Source organism: Ambystoma mexicanum, chromosome 4q (genome assembly GCF_040938575.1).
Source record: "Ambystoma mexicanum isolate Mex_15411 chromosome 4q, UKY_AmexF1_1, whole genome shotgun sequence".
NCBI classification, from domain to species: Eukaryota; Metazoa; Chordata; class Amphibia; order Caudata; family Ambystomatidae; genus Ambystoma; species Ambystoma mexicanum.
In genome coordinates this window covers 969,908,413-969,930,348 of record NC_090928.1, presented here as the reverse complement: position 1 = coordinate 969,930,348, position 21,936 = coordinate 969,908,413, and positions in this window count along the sequence as shown.

Sequence of the window (21,936 nt, the reverse complement as noted above, 5' to 3'; positions counted from 1 at the left end):
GGAGGATGAGGTTGCTGTTTTGGATCCCCATCTCGATCATCCGTTGAAAGATGATAACTTTTAATACAATTTCTAAACAATATTATTTTTGGATTCTGCTGGTTCTGTTTGTGAGTTGTGATCCCCATCTCGATCATCCGTTGAAAGATGCTAACTTTTAATACAATTTCTAAGCAATATTATTTTTGGATTCTGCTGGTTCTGTTTTTGAGTTGCAAATACTAAAACAATTGTCCCCCTTTGTCTGAACAACGGATTGTCTGTTATCTCTGGATACAGCTCTCTTGCTAGGCTATGGGAAGTGTCCAAATCAGGCAATAATTCAGAAAGTCTGTTTACTGTGCATGTTCAAAATATACGAGTTCCCAATCGGTGACTCCGATCTGCTTCTTTCCCGAAGATATGCTGTGTCCTTGTCAATATAACAAAAAGTGAAATCTCTTGCACTACTCTCTCGATCTGTCCCTCGGCGGAAAGTTTAAAACCTTCTCAGAAAGTTCTGCTGATGGTTAGAAAGTTCGACTTGCATCACGATACCATACAAGAGCATGCTCATCTGCATAGAATTAGCTGGGTCTCTGATGAATGTGAGGACGTCAACATCGACAGGTCTCCCCGCAAGCTCTGGAAAATCCTCGATTAGGCGAAAGAAAACGTTACTCGCCAGCCTGCTGTCTTCTGGTAACAGGGACATTTGCCCTGCCCGTGCTGAGGTTTGGGACTGTTGGCTCTCACTCACTGTGAACAGTTTCTGCAATTTCGGTGTGCATGAAGAACAACTTGAATAATAATTCCGTTCAGGATTATACTTAGACGTGCTGTATTTGCTGGATCTCGAAGAAATGTCAATACGTTTGTAGTTCTTCCGACAAGATCTGGACAGTCTTCAATTAGGCAAAAGAACAGTACATTAATAAGCCTATTCGCTTCATCCTCCACTTGGGACATTTGGTTTTTCCTCACTATATTCCGGAAGTAGGAGGAACTGCTCGGCAATTACAGTAAGCAGCCTCCTTATAGTCTTTTCGTTTTCAGGATCTTGAAGAAAGTCAGTGATACTGGTGAGCCTCCCCACCAGTGACGGGTAGGATCTTAGCACTAGATCGAAATATGTTAACACACCTTTGGTGATGTTGCTACTGTGGGACACCATAAGTGATTCCGAACAAAGTCTCTGGGCCTCATTACACGGTAGGCGGTAAGGGAAAAACAATGCTGGATTACCAGTATCGCTAACCGCTACTGCCAATTACGGCCAGCCTATCCGCTATTAGCGGCACACGACCCCTCATGTCGGCAATAGCAGCATGGTGGAAATAGGAGTCCATAACAAGGCATGCGGACATGCTAATAGTGGCATGGTGTATGGCCAAAAAGCCCATACCGGCATGGCGGAAATTCCGGCATCGCGAAGCACCCATTAAGGGCCATGTGCAGTGTTCCCAACTGCCACAGGTGGCCACAATCAGCACAGGTGGAGGTTATGGAGACTGGGGCAGCACAGAAGGAGCACACCACACCCCTTCCTACACCCATTCACACACCAAGATGATTCCAATACTAGCAGCATTACATGTGCTGGGGGACATGATTGCATTGCAGCACCAACAACAACAGGCAGCACAGAGGAGACGCAGGAGGAGGAGGAGGAGGAGGGCGAGACAGGCCCAGCAAGCCCCACCAGTGCACCTAGTCATACCACAGAGGCAGCCACCAATCCCCAGGATTAGAGCCAGTCCATTCAACCTAACCCCTGAGCAGATACACACCCTGTACCGTCTGGACCGGGATACCATCACCACCATTGTGGACATGATACACAACGACATGGTGAGCCTCATAGACATCCGTACTGCCATCCCCCCTCTACTGAAGGTGGCAACTATGCTCCACTTCCTGGCCACAGGCACCTACCAGCATACGGTAGGGCAGATGCATGGCATATCACAACCAGTATTCTCACGCACGCTGAACCAGGTGCTCGATGCCCTCCTGAAGCACACAAGTGAACACATATCCCTGCCACGGACTGCCCAGGAGATCTGCAACACCAAATTTGGCTTCTATTCACTGACAGGCATCCCAAGTTGCATTGGGGCCATCGACTGTACCCATGTGGAATTGGTGGTCTCACATGCCAATGAGGCAGTCTACCGAAACAGAAAGCAATACCACTCCATCAACGTCCAAATGGTATGTGACTCAAACAGGATAATCACACATTGTTGTGCCCGATATCCCTGGTCAACCCATGATTCAATGGTCCTGCGGAACTCAACGATACCATGCTACATGGAGCGACATCCTGGACAACGTTCGTGGCTACTTGATGAGTAGCAGGGCAAGCACATGGAATTGTGATGTGGTGTGTGATTGGGGGGGGAGATGCATACTCCAACTGGGTGTGATTGGGGGGAGAGATGCATACTCCAACTGGGTGTGATTGGGGGGGAGATGCATACTCCAACTGGGTGTGATTGGGGGGGAGGAGATGCATACTCCAACTGGGTGTGAACAGTTGTCAGGACATAAAATGGACATACAGATTAACATCACTGTCCACCAAGGCAGCCCACAATGGACCTGACACAAAACCACATGCAAGTAGTAAGCTGCACAACAAAGCAATTAATCCATTACGCCAAACATGCCATATCCATTCTCATGCACATTGCACATCATACCATACCCTTTATAACACAAAGCAGCAATATACACCCAAAATGGACATTGGAAATGTACGCTGAACAACATCACAACGGATATGCGGCCTTGAGTGCATACAAAGGGATCACCTGTAGCCATTGTACTTATCCACACCTGTGCACCACTACTGAAGTGCCGCATCACAACATGGGGACATCAACTTTGGGATGTCAGTACACTAGCAGTGTGGTACAAACGTTGACAGGACCAAGAGACACAAATGACTTGACCTCACCCAGGACATGGCAATAACTGCCGTAGTCATGCACGGTGCATGTCCACTTGCAAGGACTACCTCACCTTCCCACATTGCAGTTACTCTGTTTGCCTCCATGCATGCAGGGATTTGTGGATGTCATTCACAATGCAAAGTTGATTTGTGTTATATGTACAGGTTCCACTTGATGTAAACACTAACACATACCCATTGTTCCACCCATGCAGGTGATGCTGGCTATCCCCTGAAGAGGTGGCTCCTTACCCCTGTACGGAACCCACAGAACAGGCACAAAGAGGAATACAATCGTGCACATACCCGTACCCGCGTGGTAATTGAGCAGACATTTGGCCTTTTGAAGACACGGTTCCGGTGCCTCAGCAGGTCGGGCGGGGCACTCCTGTACGGCCATGAGAAGGTGGCCAAGATCACCATGGCATGTGTCATGCTGCACAATATGTGCATCAGACGGAATGTGCCAATGACCCCTGACATTGAAGTGCAACCACCTGCTGAGGATGATGATGGGGATGAGGAGGGAGGAGACGGGGCTGCAGGTCATGCAGGTGGCGATGCCCAGGAGGCACGTGCTGTGCGCCAGTATCTGATCGACCAAATTTTCTAACACACATGGTTGACCTTTGTTGAATTGATGTGGGTATTTGGCCACTGGGTTTTGTGGTGAAATGTACACTGGGCCCTGTCCACCAATAAAGCACACATACACAATGAAAATGTCCACTCCTGTGATTTATCTTGTCACCAGTGTGTTTTAAGTATTATTTTTAAAGAAGTGCATGGACCCAACTACGCAAACACCCTTTCCCCCCTCCCCCCACAACACTCCCAAAACACCCTTTCCCCCTCCCCCACAACACTCCCGAAACACCCTTTCCCCCTCCCCCACAACACTCCCGAAACACCCTTCCTCCCTCCCCCCACAACACTCCCAAAACACCCTTTCCCCCTCCCCCACAACACTCCCAAAACACCCTTTGCCCCTCCCCCCACAACACTCCCAAAACACCCTTCCCCCCTCCCCCCACAACACCCCCATGAATGGCTTGTACATCAGTGCTGCATAGCTGCACATGTGTCAGCAACATCTGGCTGGCCCTAGTTCCCATCCCCACTGCCACCGTTGGGGGGTTGAGAGGTTGTGCGCTGCATAGGGGGCTTGTCTGCCTTGAGCTGGCAGAAGAGGAGGTGCATGGTTGTTCCGGTGCCGGTGGGGGGTTCTGCCTGTCCATTGCGTCTGCTATGCGTGTGAGGACCTGCCTCACAAGTGACGTTTTCTCACATAGCCTGTTGGTGCTGGCTTCTATGGTCTGTCTGATGTCCCTTGCATGCTCCCTGCACTCCTCCCTTGCACGTTCTGCCTCATCCACATGCTGGCCAACCAGCGCAGTGATGTCCTCCTGCCGCTGTCTGATGATGGCCATGTCATGGCCACTGTATTTTGCTTGTGGGGTGGGTGCCGCACCTTATTGTATCCATCCAGCATCAGGTAATGACACCGGTGGACTCCAGCACCCTGCCACTATTTCATCTCCAGACTGGCCATGGCTGCTGGAATGTGATGTGGGGCGTGGGCTCGGTTCTTTTGACTGCTGGGGGCTGGGTGTATGTTGTTATATGGCCAAGTCACAAGTGTCCTCCACATCGGACATGAGTGCCGTGGCAGCTGCCTCACCGATGGAACTATTGGCAGCAGACAGTGTCCCTTCCACGGGTGGATCTTGCGTGGGGGGGGGTTACTAGAGTGGGTGCTGCAATTGGGTCAGGCGTACGTTCACGTCTTGGTGACGTGGGTGGCTTGGTGGGTTTGGCCCTCTGCGGGAGTGCACTCTTCCCTGTGCCCCTCGACGTGCTGGCAATGTTGCCTGAATCCTTTCCCCTGGGTTGTTTCTTAGCAGGGGGAGCCTGCGTTGCAGTGTCCTGCTCATCACTGTCAGTTTGTGAGCCTGTGGGGGACAAAGAGAGGGATGGCATTGGTGATTGGTCAACATGCTTCATGCAGATGTTGTTGTTCATGCTGTTCTGTGCATTCAGACTTCATGTTTGGGCATACAGGTCGTAAGACTGTTGGGTGGGTCATTCATGCATGAGTCTGGGTGACACGTGTCTGTGGTGATGCATGCATGTGTGTGTGTTGGGATGTGAAACGCATATGGGCAGTGTTGTGTGAATGTATGTCTGATGGCCACATCCATGAGATGATTTAGGGCTCACATTTTGGGAATTACCTCATCTTTCACAGTGTAGTGTTTTGTGTGGACACTCACCTCCATCTGACGAAGTGGGCACACCATGCTCCATTTCGCCGACTCCCTCGATTGATTCAACCCCTATGGTGCTTGCACAGGTCTCCTCCCACTCCATTAGTTTTATTGGGGATCCTCCACCGCCTCCTGTGCCCATGGCCAGGTTCCGGTTGGCAGCCAGGATGCTGCGTACACGGAGGCGGAGATCGCCCCACCGCTTCCTGACATCTTTCACAGTGCGGGGGGTGGAGCCCACCGCACTGACTTTACGGGCCACCTCTGCCCAGATCTTCTTTTTTTGATTAGGGTGGGACGCCACATGTCATTGGCGAACACCACCTCTGCGTTGGCAGCAAGCGTGTCAGTGAGCATGGTAAGCTCTTTATTAGAATAACGCTCCTTGCGCTGCCGTTCGGCTCCTTTTTTAATTGCCTTGGGCATTGTCAATGGGTCTATGAAGGATTTTGGAAGGCTCTTGTGTGGATGCAGGTCCTGGCTACAGAGGATGGCAATGGATTGTGTTTTTAAAGATGGCCACCGTGCTGTTTCCCATTCCTGTGCGATGATGCTACTTCCGGTTCTGCTTATTTCCGCTAATGCCATGTTGTGGGAGGGCGGATGTGCTATCTGCGCATTCTTCGGTGCCGGTAAGGGCCATTATGGGGTCTTTACCGGCATGGCGGTAGGGTCCTTACTGGCATGGCGTTAAGCTTGTGCCCGCGTACTTGTAATGCCACGTTATTAGTGGTCTACTACCTACACGGACACGTTATTAGCGCCATGGCGGTAAAGGCGGTGACTTACCGCCTACCGTGTAATGAGGCCATCTGTGTGGAAAGAATCTGGATACTGTATTTTCTTCCAATTTATGTGTCCTCGATCAAAATTTGGCATATTGTTTTCTAATCAAGGCTTCAGTGTGCCTCAGTCCAAAGTTCAAAGTCAACAGACTATGTTGTGGCTTAAAAGTGCAATTTTCTTCTTCACCCTGCAACTAGGATGCACAGTGTGCGTTTTTATGTCCTTATCCCCTTTTTTGCTCAGAGGAATGTCCAAAATGAAGCCACAACTTTTGCACAAAGTTCCTTGTCTTTGCTTTGCTGCTGGTCATGTGTCCTTCTTCCTCGTCATGGATCGCGTCTGCACGTGCTGTGGTTCTTCCCCATCGTTCGTAGTCTCTTTGCGGTGGGGTGCAGGCAGGGGGCCTTGTCCGATGTATGGCTTGATGTCACCCAAAAAGATCCAAGCTCTTCTTCCTTGCAGCTTCACTGCCGAGGGGGTGCAGTCTTCCACTGTAAAGGGACCGTTAAACCTTGGCTCATCCCACTTTTTCCTCGTGTGGTTCTTCACCAGCACAGTGTCTCCAGGGAAGATTGATGGAATATGTAGTCCTTGAGCTGTGTCTGCAGTAGTATCTCCTTCTGTGTTCATTGCTGCCCTGCACCCTTTTCGTTGTCGCTGCAGCTGGCCTGAAATTACAGTATGACAAGATGTCATGAAATTCAAGTAATTTTGCATTTCAGACCCTAAGATTTCTCTTGTTGGCTGTGCATCACATCTAGCTCTCTCTCGGGGTGTCAGCAGAGTGTGCATTCTTCTTCCTGTGGCTATGTCCTGGGGTGTAAGATGATGGTCAGAACCGGGTTGGTTTCTGAGTGCATACAGTGCCAAAGGAAGGCAGTGTAACCATCCCTTTCTTAGAGTAAGCTTCAACTTGGCTATCCTTTCCTTTAATAAGCCATTGAGCTTCTCACATATTCCGTTACCTTGTGGGTGATACGCCGATGAGAACTTGTGCTTTATACCAAGCAACAAGCTAATCTGTTCAAAAACTTCATTTACAAAGTGAGTCCCGTTATCTGATCTCATGACTTCACATACTCCCCACCAGGGAAATACCTCTCTCACTAGAAATTTGGCCGCACAGGTAGATTCTGGGTGTGTATATAGGCCTGTTTCTATCCATCTAGAGAATGGACACACCACAAAAACTAGATACCTGTACCCATTACATACTTGAATCATATTGAAGTAATCGACATGCAAGTGCTGAAAAGGTCCATTGGGCCTTGGGATGACTCCTCTGATTACTCTTAGTGTATGCCCAGCCGTGAACTGTTGGCAAATATACAGTTCACCATAAAAAAATGCAACATGCTCTGCTAACTTCGGTATGAACCAGTCTTTAGCGAGTGTTGCCGCTAGATTCACTTTTGTCATGTGTGCTGGATGGTGTAACTGTTCCAGTGCCATTACTGGTTTACCAGTGCTGTCTTGTCACCACAAGCTTTCGGAGGGGTTTAAAGAACACCGTCGCCGCTTCCAAAGGTTTTTCTCCTCCTGTGGTGCCTCCCTTTAGAGTTCAATTAACTGTGTTTGTCCCATATTATCGTAGCTTTCTGGTTCACTCCGTGCGACAATCATTTTTTCATTTACATTTGTGACTTGACCATTCATAATCGTCTGGCTCTTGGATGCCATACGCTTGGCTTCTGTGTCTGCTGCTTGATTTCCACGTGAGATAAAATCTGTCCCCTTCGTGTGGGCGGCGCATTTCACAACCGCTATGCCCACTGGGAGCTGTAGTGCCATGATCAGCCTGTGCAATAAGACTGCGTGCTGTACTGGCATGCCGTCTGCTCGGAGGTAGCCCCTCGTTTTCCAGCGCTCTAAGCCTGCGTGCACTGTAGATGACACATAGGCGGAGTCACTGTACACCGTTACTTCCTGGTCTGCGTGATTCTCAATCACGAGTATCAGCGCTAATAATTCTGCAGCCTGTGCTGAATAATGACATGGTAATCGTGCACTAAGAAGCACTCGAAATTCTCCATTTGCTTTGTGTTTCATCACGGCAGCGCCTGTATATCTTTATCCATCGCTTTGATCGATTCTCGAGGAACCATCAACAAAGACAATTTCTCCTTCTGACAATGCATTTTCTTTTACTCTGGGAATTTCATCATAGAATTCTTAAGAATTTGCACAGTCATGGATCGGCTCTCCTTCAGTGACTGGTTCTACTGTGAACATAGCTGGGTTCACTATCTTGCATCGGACTATCTTAAACGATGGATTCGATATGATCACTTCATAAGCAGAAGCTCTCTGAAATGTCAGTGTGCCCTTCGGTTTCTCTAGAATAGCAAACAGCGAGTGCTCGACGTACAATGTCATTGAGCATCCCATTACAATGGTTGTAGCCTTCTCGATGGCGAACGCTGCGGCAGCTAAACTTTGTTCGCAAGGGAAATGACCTCTCATTACTGAATTTCCACTATAATACACCTCGGGCATGTACCCCAATGTGGTTCTCTGTGTCAGCACTGCCGTTATAACGCTGCCATTCGTATGTGAAAACAGGTAGAATTCCTCTGCATAATTAGGAATCCCTAAAACTGGTGCCGTGGAAATGGCTCTCTTGAGTTCAGCAAATCCTTCCTCCATGGTCTCAGACCATTCAATCTTTTCTTTCGTCACTTGTGCCTTCTTTAGGGCCTGTAGCAAAGGCTTGGCATATGAGCTGTAGTCGAAGGCCCATGCCCTGGCATAATTGCAAAGACCAAAAAGCTCTGCATCTGTTTTATCATGTGTGGCTTAGCCGTGTTCAGTATGGCATCAGCCCTTTCTGGGGTAACCCTTTTCCCCTCATCTGAGATCAGCTGACCTATGTATAGCACTTCTTGTTGACAATATTATTTATTTATTTTATTTTGATATAGCTGCATAAATCAACATTTCAAATTTGTAAGACAAATATTACACTTATTACACTTTTCAATTATACGCAAGGTTACACAGTGAAGAATCTATAAACAGTAATTAATAAAATCAGGTAGGGAAACTGAGATTTGGACAACAAATCAAAATGCGTAAACACCTATGAACTATTTCCAGGCAAAAATCATGGTTATTTTACAGAATTATTTCAGGTGGCAAAATGGCTTCAAGAAAATGCACTAAAGCTTTTATCACTGAGAATTTGGTGCTGGAAAATAAAACACTCCATATTTGATTTTCATGCATTTCTTCTTGCAAATTTAACAAGTTGGTGAAAAATTTGGCTTGTTATTCATTCAAATTGACACAAGTTACAATCAAATGCTGTAAGGTTTCCCTTGCAAAAGGGGATTCACAAAAACGACAAAAAATCATGTTGTTTGGAATACAGTTACACCTAACTAGAACTTCCCTGGTAAGCCATAAATTTAGTCTAAGACAGAGAAATCTATTGCGTATGCTTCCAGAAGGACATTTCAGCAGGTATCCTGCCGCCTGTCCCAGCCTCTTATTGCCAAAGTTGTGGCTGTTAAAATCTTTATATTTTAAACAGGCTTCACGATTTTGTATCCATTCCCAACAATGATACTTTGTTTTGGCACGGCCGGGATTTTCAATTAGGAGCTGCAAGGATATGTCAGCTTGTATCAGTGTGTTCAGAACAAGGTTGCGCCATTTCACTGGAAAAACATGATTTGACATGACCAAATAGTGGGCAACCGTGCTCAAGATGTTATCGTTTTCCAAACCCAACAAGCACTTTCGAAAAAAGGAGCACATTCTCCACTTAACTGTACATGCCAAGGAGTTTAGGCCTAATTCAAATCTTATAATGGGCAAGGGCGAGCAATTCGGGAGATGTAAAACCCTTTTCCAAAAACATGCCTCAAGCTTATTCCATATTTTATCACACATATATAGCTTTGATTCAACACCATATAACAGTAAGGGAATAACTTTTTGCTCGTAGAACAACAAAAGGTGTTTTAGTGTGAATTTCCCATACTTATAAAGGAGGATTCTAGCTTGTGAGATCAAATTCGACAATTTAGACTGAAGAGAGCTCTCATAAATGTTATCCGTGATCGTGTTCTGAACCACAAGCCCCAAATATTTATATTCCGAAACTACTGCCATACATTCCTTCCGTATGAACCAAGTATAGTTATTAACTCTGCATTTTCTTTGTGGCCTACAAACCACAATTTGGGATTTATCCTAATTGACTATGAGATGGTTTTTTTCAACGTAGGTTGAAAGGGCTGAAAGTAAGTTCTGAAGTCCCTTGGGAGTTTGTGATATGAGAACTAAGTCGTCAGCGTACAGCAACCAAGCTATACGCTGACCTCCCAACTCAGGGACATCAGAAACAATTTGGAGAAACGAATTGCCCATGTCAAAATTGAATAAGTTAAACAATATAGAGGCTAAAATGCAACCCTGTTTAAGGCCCAAATAAGTAGAAAAAGATGCGGACAGGAGACCCTCTAGAGATAGCCTTACACGCATAGAGGTTTCCGTGTGTAAGTGGATCACTAGTGCCAGAAGTGATGATGGACAGCCAAGGAGTCTTAACTTTTGGAATAATAAGTCCCGATTTATGGCATCAAACGCTGTCCTAAAATCAATAAATGCAAGCTATTAAATTGTTTCTGAAAAGCGTACTGTGCCTTAAGCATGTTAATTGTAATAATGTTGGGCAGGGTGCCAAGGCCGCTAACAAATCCAGATTGAAAAGGATCTCTTTTTAGACAATTTTTTGTCCAGTTGTTCAAATCTCTTAAAATTAGACAGCAAAAGATCTTACCAGGCACGTCTAAAAGAGAGATAGGTCTATAACTAGCCGGATTAGCCCGTTCACCCTTCTTATAAATGGGGATAACGATGGTTTGCTTCCAAGACGCCGGTATTTTATGGGTTAACAAAACATTCTTAAAGATGAGATATAATATGTCAGCCCAAATATCCGGGAATTGCTTCATTTGTATATTTGACAACCCATCTGGACCCGGTGCTCTCGACTTTCTAGCTTGATTGATAAACATTAGAATGTCATCTTTATCAAAAGGTAAATGGAAGTTAGGTAGAGGCTCAGGCTTATCTATACTAATAGCGTCCAGAGGTGCAGCATACAAATTGGAGTAATAATTAACCGACTTTTCTTCACTCACATCATTGGTTTGAATAGCCACCTGGTGGCCTGCAGTCGCCTGGTTTATCATTTTCCACGATTCTGCAGAGTTCTTGCTAGCCAAAAGTTTTAACATATTACTACCATCAGATTGATAGAATTGTTGACAATATTGTAACTTCTCTTTGTCAACCTTATATCCTTTTTCAGCCAATATAGTTAATAGCTGAACAGAATCGTGTCTGTATCTCTCTTCTGCCATGCTGCAAATTAAGATGTCATCCACATATTGTAAGACAACACTTTCTAATGCAATATTGCTTGGGTCCATCTGCAGGACTCTGTTGAAAGTAGAAGGAGATTCACAGTACTCCTGGGGTAGCCTTGTGCTTTTCAGACGCATTTGTCTGAACGTAAATGACATCAGATCTTGCGAGTCTCAGTGCAATGCGATTGAGAAAAAGGCATTTTTCAAGTCAATCACTGGAAATATTTTACCTATTTGGCAGAGTCAGGGCAGTGTCTGAGGAGCTGCAGGAGCTGGTGTGCTGTTCCCTTCCAATCTGTTTACCCTGTCTACTGCTTTCTGTGGGTGTGTTTTACCTTCAAAGACTCGTTCCCACCCGCAGAGCAGGCACAGAGTCAGGGCAGAGTCTGAGGAGCTGCAGGAGCTGGTGTGCTTTTCCCTTCCAGTCTGTTTACACTGTCTACTGCTTTCTGTGGGCGTGTTTTACCTTCAAAGACTTGTTCCCCCCGTGAAGCGGGCGCAGAGTCAGGGCAGAGTCTGAGGAGTCCTGTCACGATTCCTGCCCCTCATGTCCCCAGCCCTCCAAGATGTCAGGCAGGAGCCAGGCCACGATCACCTACATGGCCTTCAAGGGCCTCTCCATCCCTCCAAAGACCCACTTGGAGTCAGACTTGCCGCTTGTGGCACCAGACTCACTCACTCCCATAGGATAACATTGGATATTGGACTTGTAGTGCATTGATGGGGACAAGATGGATGCCCCCACATATTTCGGTTCCCAGAACTGCATGTGCGGTCTAGTCTTTTGGGTGTGGTTCAGCCCAGAGACACCTGGGATACCCAGAGACTACTTAAGCCACACCCAGGCTGAGAAACATGCTTTGCGTTTTCTGCACCTGCAGCGTGACACTCACCGTGTTCGGATCGGTCTCCAGTAGGCCTGCATCTTTCTTCTGCGCTCAGCTCCTGCAAGAACAAGAACACCGTTAGGAACAGTCTTACCTTGCGGTGCTTCTGCCCATCATTCATCGCTCCTTCTTTTCTGCGGGCATCTCCGGCGGTGTCATTCCCATCCCGGCACGCCGCTTCCTAAGGAAAAGGGAAAGGAACAGAAAAAGGCATTAGTGAGCATTCTGCAAATCTTTGCTTATTTTTAAATACTGTACGAGCTTCAAACTCTTACCTGAATCCCAGCCGCTCTGGGGGAACTCTGTCTCTGGAACTTCTCATCCATCTGCAAGAGGGAACAGACACTCCAGGTTAGCGTGGAAACATCTAGAGGTGCTGCATACCGCGCTTACCCACCGCATTTGTTCTTCATAACCGGCATCCACGCTGAAAACGTTGCGGCACCTAAAAGACACAGAAAAATAACTCAGTTCAATACAAATACAAAAGGGGTGCATCGCGCATCGCGCTTTTACTCACCTTCAGCGCTATTCATCTCAGCAGCACGCCGCCATCCCTGGACACCGGCCATCATCTAAGGAAGGAAAGGAACGAAGTTAGAGAACTGTTCAAAAGATTCATTATACTTACCTGTCGGACTCTTGCCAGTGAAGTAACTGGGCAGCAAGGAGCCTGCATCAATCAACGCGCCCCTGCGCTGAAAGCAGGACGGATGGCACACTATCCAAGAAAACAAGGTGAGCTGTGGATCAAAGGGAAGGGTTGGACCCCGGGGAAGAAGCGGTTCAAGCACACAGAGACAATAGGGAGTTAAACTATACTAATCCTGTGTTTCAGGCCCAGTCTCCAGTCGAATAGCCTCCAGGGAAGGGTTCGAGGTCATAAGAGGTCAGAACAGGCTGAGTGACGTCCCCGTGGATACCAGGTGAGCGTTACCGAATGCAAAGCCTCAATTCAATTTCCACCTGGGCGTCATGGAAACGTCAGAAACCAATCAGTTAGCCCACATGTTGGGGCAGCTACGTTCTGAAGTACATGCAGCCAGACAGGAGACCAGCACCCTGAGGAGAGAGCTGATAGTAGCCAAAGAACGCACTGATGATTTAAGCTGGTAACTTCTCCAGTCACAAGCAGGGCATGCACCATTGCCGGGAAGCGTGCCCTCGATGCCAGCGCCATCAGCCAATCCCGTTCAGATAACCCTTCCTGGGGCAGTTCCCTTGGCCCCGCCCAAACGATTTACGGGGGATCCCAAGAGGTTTGCAACATTCATGAACCAGTGCCGCCTGCACTTCCTTTGTAGGCCAGGGGCCTTTCCGAATGACCAATCATGGGTCGCTTTTGTGCTATTCTACCTGAGTGGTAGCGCCGCGGACTGGTCTGTACCCTTTGTGGCCCAAGACGATCCTTTGCTGCATGACTTCAGGGGTATTCAGCAGGAGATGGAAAAGCTGTTCAGCCGTCGTACTCATGGGCAGGCATTAGACAACAAACTTCTGTCCCTACGCCAAGGGAATCAAGACCTATTAACATACATAGCCACGTTCAATAGACCCGTAGTTGAAGCAGAATGGCCAGTGGAGAAGAGACCCCTGTTATTTCATCAGGGGTTGCGGGGGGAGCTCAAGGATGTTCTCGCACAAGTAGTGAACCCCCGAAAGACTGCTCAGAATTCATTGATCTTGTTGTTCAACTGGATCATAGGTTGCAGGACCGAAGAGCAGATCGAACCAGACCAGACCCTCACCCTATGTATGTGCGTTCAAAGGACAATACTGCCTGAACAACGGAAGGTTCAGGAGAACCAATGCAAATCGGAGGCGTCAGATCCCCCTTGGCTAAAGCGGAAAGGGATAAAAGGAGACAGCAGCAGTTATGTCTGTACTGTGGAAGGTCAGGTCATTTCCTTAAAGAGTGCCCTGTGAAGCCACCGAGGAGGACGATAGGGGCCACAGACAAGGAAGATACCATCAAGGAATCGGAAAACTCCCCAGCCCGGCAAGTGTAGGGGTCCACTTGTCGAGCGAAGAAAGTGAACTACAGACCTCCCATTTTGCACTATCTGTGGTCTTGGTCAATCACCAATAACCATCTCGGATGTACGCAGTAAGAGCGTACATAGACAGTGGAGCCGTTGGGAATTACATCGGCCAGGATCTTGCGGCAAATCAAACCACCCTAAAATCCCTAATCCACGCCCTAAATCAACCACCGACACTGTTACCACTGTTGACGGCACGGAAATAGCTTCTGGTCCAGTATCCCAATGCACTGCAGCTTTAACCCTTCTGTGCCAAGATGGACACCAAGAATCTATCGTTTGAGACCTCATTAAGGCACCACAGTCCGGTTGATTTTGGGAATGCCATGGTTGGTAGCTCACAATCCTCGAATCGATTGGTGAGCAAAAGAATTGGCCTTTCCCGAGACTTGCACCCACACATGTTATCGCTAAGAGAAACAACCAATAGACACCAGAACCTCCACGCTTGCGCCTGTGGCAATCAGCACCCTACCAAGTGAATACCAGGACTTTGAAGATGTCTTTCAGAAAGAACAGGCTAATACCCTGCCACCGCATAGACCATACGATTGCCAAACCGACCTAATACCCGACGCACAAATCCCTTGTGGGCGAATTTACGTACTCACGGAACCAGAAAACCAGCACCTGTAGGCCTATCTTGACCAATACCTGGCCAACGGGTTCATCTGTCCCTCGAAGTCTCCAGCAGCCAGTCCTCTATTCTTCGTACCGAAAATGGAGGGGGACTTGAGAACGTGCATCGACTATCGAGCACTGAACCAGATTACCGTAAAAAATCCCTACCCCCTGCCACTGATCCCTGAATTGCTTGATCAAGTCAAAGATGCCCAAATCTACACAAAACTAGACCTGAGGGGGGCATATCACCTTGTTCGCGTAAAACAGGGGGACGAATGGAAAACCGCTTTTCGCACCAAATACGGCTTGTACGAATATCAAGTAATGCCCTTTGGCCTTTGCAACGCGCCTGCTTCATTTCAATACTTCATGAACAACGTCCTAGGGGAATTGATTGATGTCTGTGCTCTAGTGTACATCAACGATATCCTAGTATATTCTGCATCAAAGCAGGACCACGTTAAACACGTCCGATCCGTATTGGAGAAACTCTGTCAACACCAGCTCTACGCCAAGCTCGAAAAGTGCTCATTCCACGTCTCTGAGATGGAATTCCTGGGCTTTATTCTCAGCCCGAATGGAATCCGAATGGATGTACACAAGGTAGATGCTATCCTGAACTGGCCATCCCCAAATTCATTCAAGGGGGTTCAAAGTATGCTGGGTTTTGCAAACTTCTACCGCCGGTTCATCCCAGGATTTTCGCAAATCGTGCATCCCATCACGTCATTACTACGGAAAAGCAACACAAAGTTCCAGTGGACAACAGACGCCGAGGAGGCTTTCCACAAACTCAAAGCAAGATTCACATCTGCCCCAATCTTACGCCACCCTCGACCTGATCTCCCATACCTGGTGGAAACGGATGCCTCAAGCATGGCTATGGGAGCCGTCCTCTCACAAAAGGACCCCGAAACGGGCCAATTACACCCTCTTGCTTTCTGTTCGCATAAATTCACACCCCTGAACTCAATTACGCTATCACAGACAAAGAACTCCTGGCCATTAAGTCAGCCTTTAAGGCATGGCGGCACTACCTCTTGGGCGCCAGACACACAATCACCGTAATAACTGACCACCGAAACCTCCACTACCTAAAACGGCAAAGGCCCAATCCTCACGACAACTACGTTGGGCTCTTTTTTTTGCTGAATATGACTACGTGATTACATTTCGACCAGGGGTGAAAAACGGGAAGGCCGATGCCCTTTCCCGTATGGGGGTGGAAGAGCAAGGGTATCAGACCCCTGACCCAATAGCAATCATCCCGAGTGACAAGCTCCGAGGAATCACAGCAACCATAACTCAGAAAGAATTACATGAAGAAATCCAAAACCTGATGAGTCCGGAGCAATTACAAGCGTGGAGTGCACAAGGAGAACATTACATGATAAAAGATCAGTTGCCCTACTTCAGGAATCGTTTATTCTTACCAAACCAAGAACTACGAGAACAAGTCATGTCCGGTTATCATGATTCCTTGATCGAGGGCCACCCCTGAATCGCTAAAACCCTAGCCAAGGTAAAATGAAATTATTGGTGGCCCACGTGGCGTAACAACATTATCCAATTCATCCTATCTTGTGGAGTGTGTGCTCAAAACAAGTCATCCAAGCAGAAACCGGCTAGGCTATTACAACCATTGGAAATCGCACCAGCACCCTGGCACACGTTGTCCCTCGATTTTATTACTGACTTACCACCCAGTCAAGGGTTTAACACTATTCTTCTGGTTGTGGACCTATTTTCAAAAATGGCACATTTCATTCCTCTTAAGGGGCTCCCAAATGCTTCCACTCTGGCAAAGGTATTTCTTGAAGGCATTGTACGGCTCCATGGGTTTCCTTCAGTTTTGGTCTCAGACCGAGGTACTCAATTTGTATCTAACTTCTGGAGAAAATGCTGCTCTATGGCCCAGATCGACATCCGGCTATCCACCAGTCACCATCCCAAAACGGATGGTCAAACTGAGAGGACAAATCAGACGCTCGAGCAGTATCTGCGTTGCATGTTACACCAAGCTGAAGGAAGCTGGTTCGACCTACTATAGATAGCTGAATATGCTTATAATAATTCCCTACACACCAGCACTGGGCAGACACCCTTTTATACCATGTATGGCAGGCACCCACGTACTTCTGAGTTGGACGTTCCTACAACCCTGGAAATGCCAGCAGTCAAAACCCTGCACACGACCATTTCTCAAACCTTTAAAAGGGCAGCTGAACACCTACTTCAAGCTAAGAATCGCCAAAAGAAGTTTGCTGATCAATACCGAGCAAAGGCCCCCAACTACCAAGTGGGAGACAAAGTATGGCTGGCGTCTAAATACGTGTTCATTAAAGGAACCAGTACTTTCTGTCCAAGATACCTGGGTCCATTCACTGTCACCTCCGTGATAAATCCTGTGGCAGTCAGACTAGCTTTGATGTCAAACATGCAGATTCATCCTGTGTTCCACGTGTCTCCCTAAACCTGTTCAACCTGGGACCCGGGTAGCAACGCCACCGCAGCTAGTAGTAGTCGCCGGGGAGCCAGAATTCGAAGTCAAGGACATCCTAGATTCAAAGTACATCAGATCCAAATTACACTACTTAGTAGACTGGAAAGGGTATGGTCCACAAGACAGGACATGGGAGCCTTGTGAGTACATCCATGCACCTTGCTTGCTTAGACAATTTCATCAAAACCATCCAACCAAACCAGGACCAGACAGAAGAGCCACCTTGAGAGGGGCCTTGGGTGGAGTGCTGTCACGATTCCTGCCCCTCATGTCCCCAGCCCTCCAAGATGTCAGGCTGGAGCCAGGCCACGATCACCTACATGGGCCTCAAGGGCCTCTCCATTCCTCCAAAGACCAACTTGGAGTCAGACTTGGCGCTTGTGGCACCAGACTCACTCACTCCCATAGGATAACATTGGGGATTGGACTTGTAGTGCATTGATGGGGACAAGATGGATGCCCCCACATATTTCGGTTCCCAGAACTACATGTGCGGTCTGGTCTTTTGGGTGTGGTTCAGCCCAGAGACACCTGGGATACCCATAGACTATTTAAGCCACACCCAGGCTGAGAAACATGCTTTGCGTTTTCTGCACCTGCAGCGTGACACTCACCGTGTTCGGATCGGTCTCCAATAGGCCTGCATCTTTCTTCTGCGCTCAGCTCCTACAAGAACAAGAACACTGTTAGGAACAGCCTTACCTTGCGGCGCTTCTGTCCATCATTCATCGCTCCTTCTGTTCTGCGGGCATCTTTGGCGGTATCATTCCCATCCCGGCACGCTGCTTCCTAAGGAAAAGGGAAAAGAACAGAAAAAAGGCATTAGTAAGCATTCTGCATATCTTCGCTTATTTTTAAATACTGTACGAGCTTCAAACGCTTACCTGAATCCCAGCCGCTCTGGGGGAACTCTGTCTCCGGAACTTCTCATCCATCTGCAAGAGCGAAATGACACTCCAGGTTAGCATGGAAACATCTAGAGGTTCCGCATACCGCGCTTACCCACCGCATTTGTTCTTCATAACCGGCATCCACGCTGAAAACGTTCGGACTCTTGCCAGTGAAGTAACTAGGCAGCAAGGAGCCCGCATCAATCAACACGCCCCTGCGCTGAAAGCAGGACGGATGGCACACTATCCAAGAAAACAAGGTGAGCTGTGGATCAAAGGGAAGGGTTGGACCCCGGGGAAGAAGGGGTTCCAGCACACAGAGACAATAGGGAGTTAAACTCTACCAATCCTGTGTTTCAGGCCCAGTCTCCAGTCGAATAGCCTCCAGGGAAGGGTTCGAGGTCATAAGAGGTCAGAACAGGCTGAGTGACATTCCCGTGGATACCAGGTGAGCGTTACAGTCCGAGGCAGCCGAGCAGACCCTGCTCCCTGCCTCCTCCTCTCCCCTCTTATCCCACCTTGGATCGTGCGTACATGATCAGTCCCCTGAGAACGGCAGATTTGTCAGCTACAGCGCATGCATTTCTGAAGACGCGGGCTCAACTTAAACGGATGAAATCCATCAAGGATCCGCAGGACGTATTCACCCTTGCAGCCTCCCAGCATCGTCGAGTTCGCCGAGACCAAGTAAGTCAGCTGTGCTGCCATGTTCAGGACGCTGCGGTTGCGGTTGAATGTGTTAATTTCATACCCCATGCAACTTCACAGATATGCTGCACCGCAAGCGAAAACGAAAGTGAGAATTCGAACACTACTAAGGTTACCAACATTAACACAGCCCTTGAACACATCTGACAAACAATCTTTAACACCCAAACTGGTAGCAAACTTGATGCCCGTTCGTCTGTCGGCGCACATGGAGGATGCTGCGAAACGAGGAGGGGCTGACTGGGTTTGTGCCGGGGAGGGAGCTTGTTCCACTAACACCGAAGCTGCCTTGTACAAGCATGACTCTGTCCCTCTGCACCTCCCTCGGACGTGCCGATGGAGCCGACTGAGCAGACGTTCAATGCCCCCAAAACACTGCTGTGCCCTATTGCAGGGCCTGACCCGGTCTATTCCTCGTCTCACACCACGACCGCTGATCCCTTTGCAACCGTGGAATCGGCACCAGACGTAGCTCTGCTCATGCCTGGGCGCTCAATCTTCTTCAGTGCCTCAGCCAACCATCTGGAGAATGTTGACGGTTCTTGCTGTGACAACGTTTTCACAGACAGCCTTGTGATCGTCATGTTAACCCACTCGCTACGCCCTCTCCAACCTTTCTCCCGGTTGGTCACCTCCAAAGCTCGGGCGCAACGTTTCCTGCACATGTCATAGAAAATCGTCACAACTCACTGGATATTGCTGATAAGCTGCTAACCGATCTAGCACTGATCAATAAAGCCCGGCAAACTTACTGAGTGGAAACCGCTGCCATCAGATACAATGTTCAAATAACTCAAACGAAAACAATTGATACCCCGGCTGCCTGTTTTGCTCTCGTGGTGAAGCCCCTAACCAGAGATGCTAGCGGCACCAAACGCAGGAGAAACTGTGCCAGCAGCTGTTCCACGATGCTCACAGTGGAAAAAGACGAAATACGGCTCACGAGCTGCTCAGTGCTTACCAGAAAACGTCTCTGTGCCCCTCATAACTGAGTCCGGATCTAATGTTTTGAGGACTCCTAGCAATCTGACCTCAGACTCTTCTTTATCTGACACTTCACTTACCGATTCTTCCTTGATGGAACACCCCTACCCGAAAATCAGGACATGCAGACGCTATCGCCGACATAAACAAGTACCCATTAACCAGAATCCAACGAACTCTAGTGACCTAAATTGGTTTATAGTGACATTTTCGAATTAAATCATTTCGAATGCCTTTTTTTTCGAATCACAAATGTGGAAAAAAATGTCGATTTTTTTTTTTTTTTTTTTTTAATGGGTGAGTTCCCTGCCCAACCCCCCGTTTTTTTTATTTACCCTTTTTGTACTAACTAAACCCAAAAAAAACATATAAAATAAAAAAATATATTTTCGCCATTTGTTTTCGACATTTTTACATACGACCAAAAGACATTGGAAATTATTTATTCAAAATTTTAACTGGCTACCATCTAAATTGGGCCAGAAATGTTCAGGCGTCCGTCATGGCATCAATGGCCATATCCTTTGCTCCCTTTACTAAACTCTATGAACACATTAACGAAAACATCAAAGATCTCACAACTCTGATTGCAGTTCTTAACACCAAACTAATCGATATTGAGAAGAAGAGCATCCACTGCAAAGATGACCTAACATTTCTAAGCGGCAAAACGGAGTCCATGTTAAGCATTATTTCTGGTCAAACCAAAAACAACAACGAGGACAAAAAACTACTTGCAGAAGTAGCCAAGGAAGCATTGAAACTCTTCAGGACAAAGTCTGAGTATTCAACGCGAAATACTTACAACGAGCCACACCACCTTGGCACTGATATACGAGACAAAGAGTTGGAGTGTGTCTTGACTACAGTTAACACCAACCCTGTGCCAATCGACCTCGGCTTGATGTCAACGTCCACCATAATATGTGACCCCGCACCTACACAGGAGCTCCTTGGGCACCTTCAACTGGAGCCACACACGAACGCGGTCAGTACTGTGGACATTGACGACGGGGTATGTCATTTCAACAAGCCTCCGATATGCTGTGTAGAACTTGAGAGGCATAAAGCCGAGTTGAGGAAGACCGTTCGGACCTCAAGTTCCATCTTGTCTGCGGTCGAACCGACACCTAAGGGACTCCCATCTAAAAACAAAAAAATCACACCCAGTGCTAGCGGGCCGATTGACCTTCTCGACAAGGGCCTTGCTAAAAATGCTTACTCAGCGCTTCCAGACAGACTTGCTCGGGATCCATCATCGCAGGAAATAACCTCTTTTGGCAAAGCACTGGCAACTAGTCTTCGAACCAGTAATCCTGCCCTCGCAAACCCAAAAACTGCCTCATCTTCGAGTATTTTACCTCTCAGTGCCGATACAAGCACGAAGAAAGGCAACAGTACAATAGATTCCGTCGACATCAGCTCCTCCAAGAGTTTGGAGGTCTTCGACATCTTCAAAGGAGCCCAACATCCAGTGAATCCAACGACCACTTTTGCTTTTGGAAAAACCCAGGCAACGAAAAGAAAAACCAAAAACCAACCAGCACCTAAAATGCGACATGGGAACGGATCTAGAAAATTCCTCCGTAATATAAAAACTGTAAATCTAACCGTGCACAATAACACTGGATTAAAAGAATCTAACCTTCCAAAACAAAAAGTGGCATGTGAGGACAAACGTTCAAACACTGAATCTATTGATTTAAATGGGCTTCCGAATGATGAAATCGACCTGGTCAACTTATCGACGAACGAAGATGAAGATGAGGACCACCAAAACGACCTAGAATGTTCTTCAAAGAACTCAACTGTTAACCTACCAGCTACCGATCCCCCAAACACATGCATCAACGTACCAGTTAAGGTGCCTCTCTCCAAGCCACCAAGAGTTTCCACCTTGTCCAAATGCCAGAGAACCTGTACCTTGGTGCA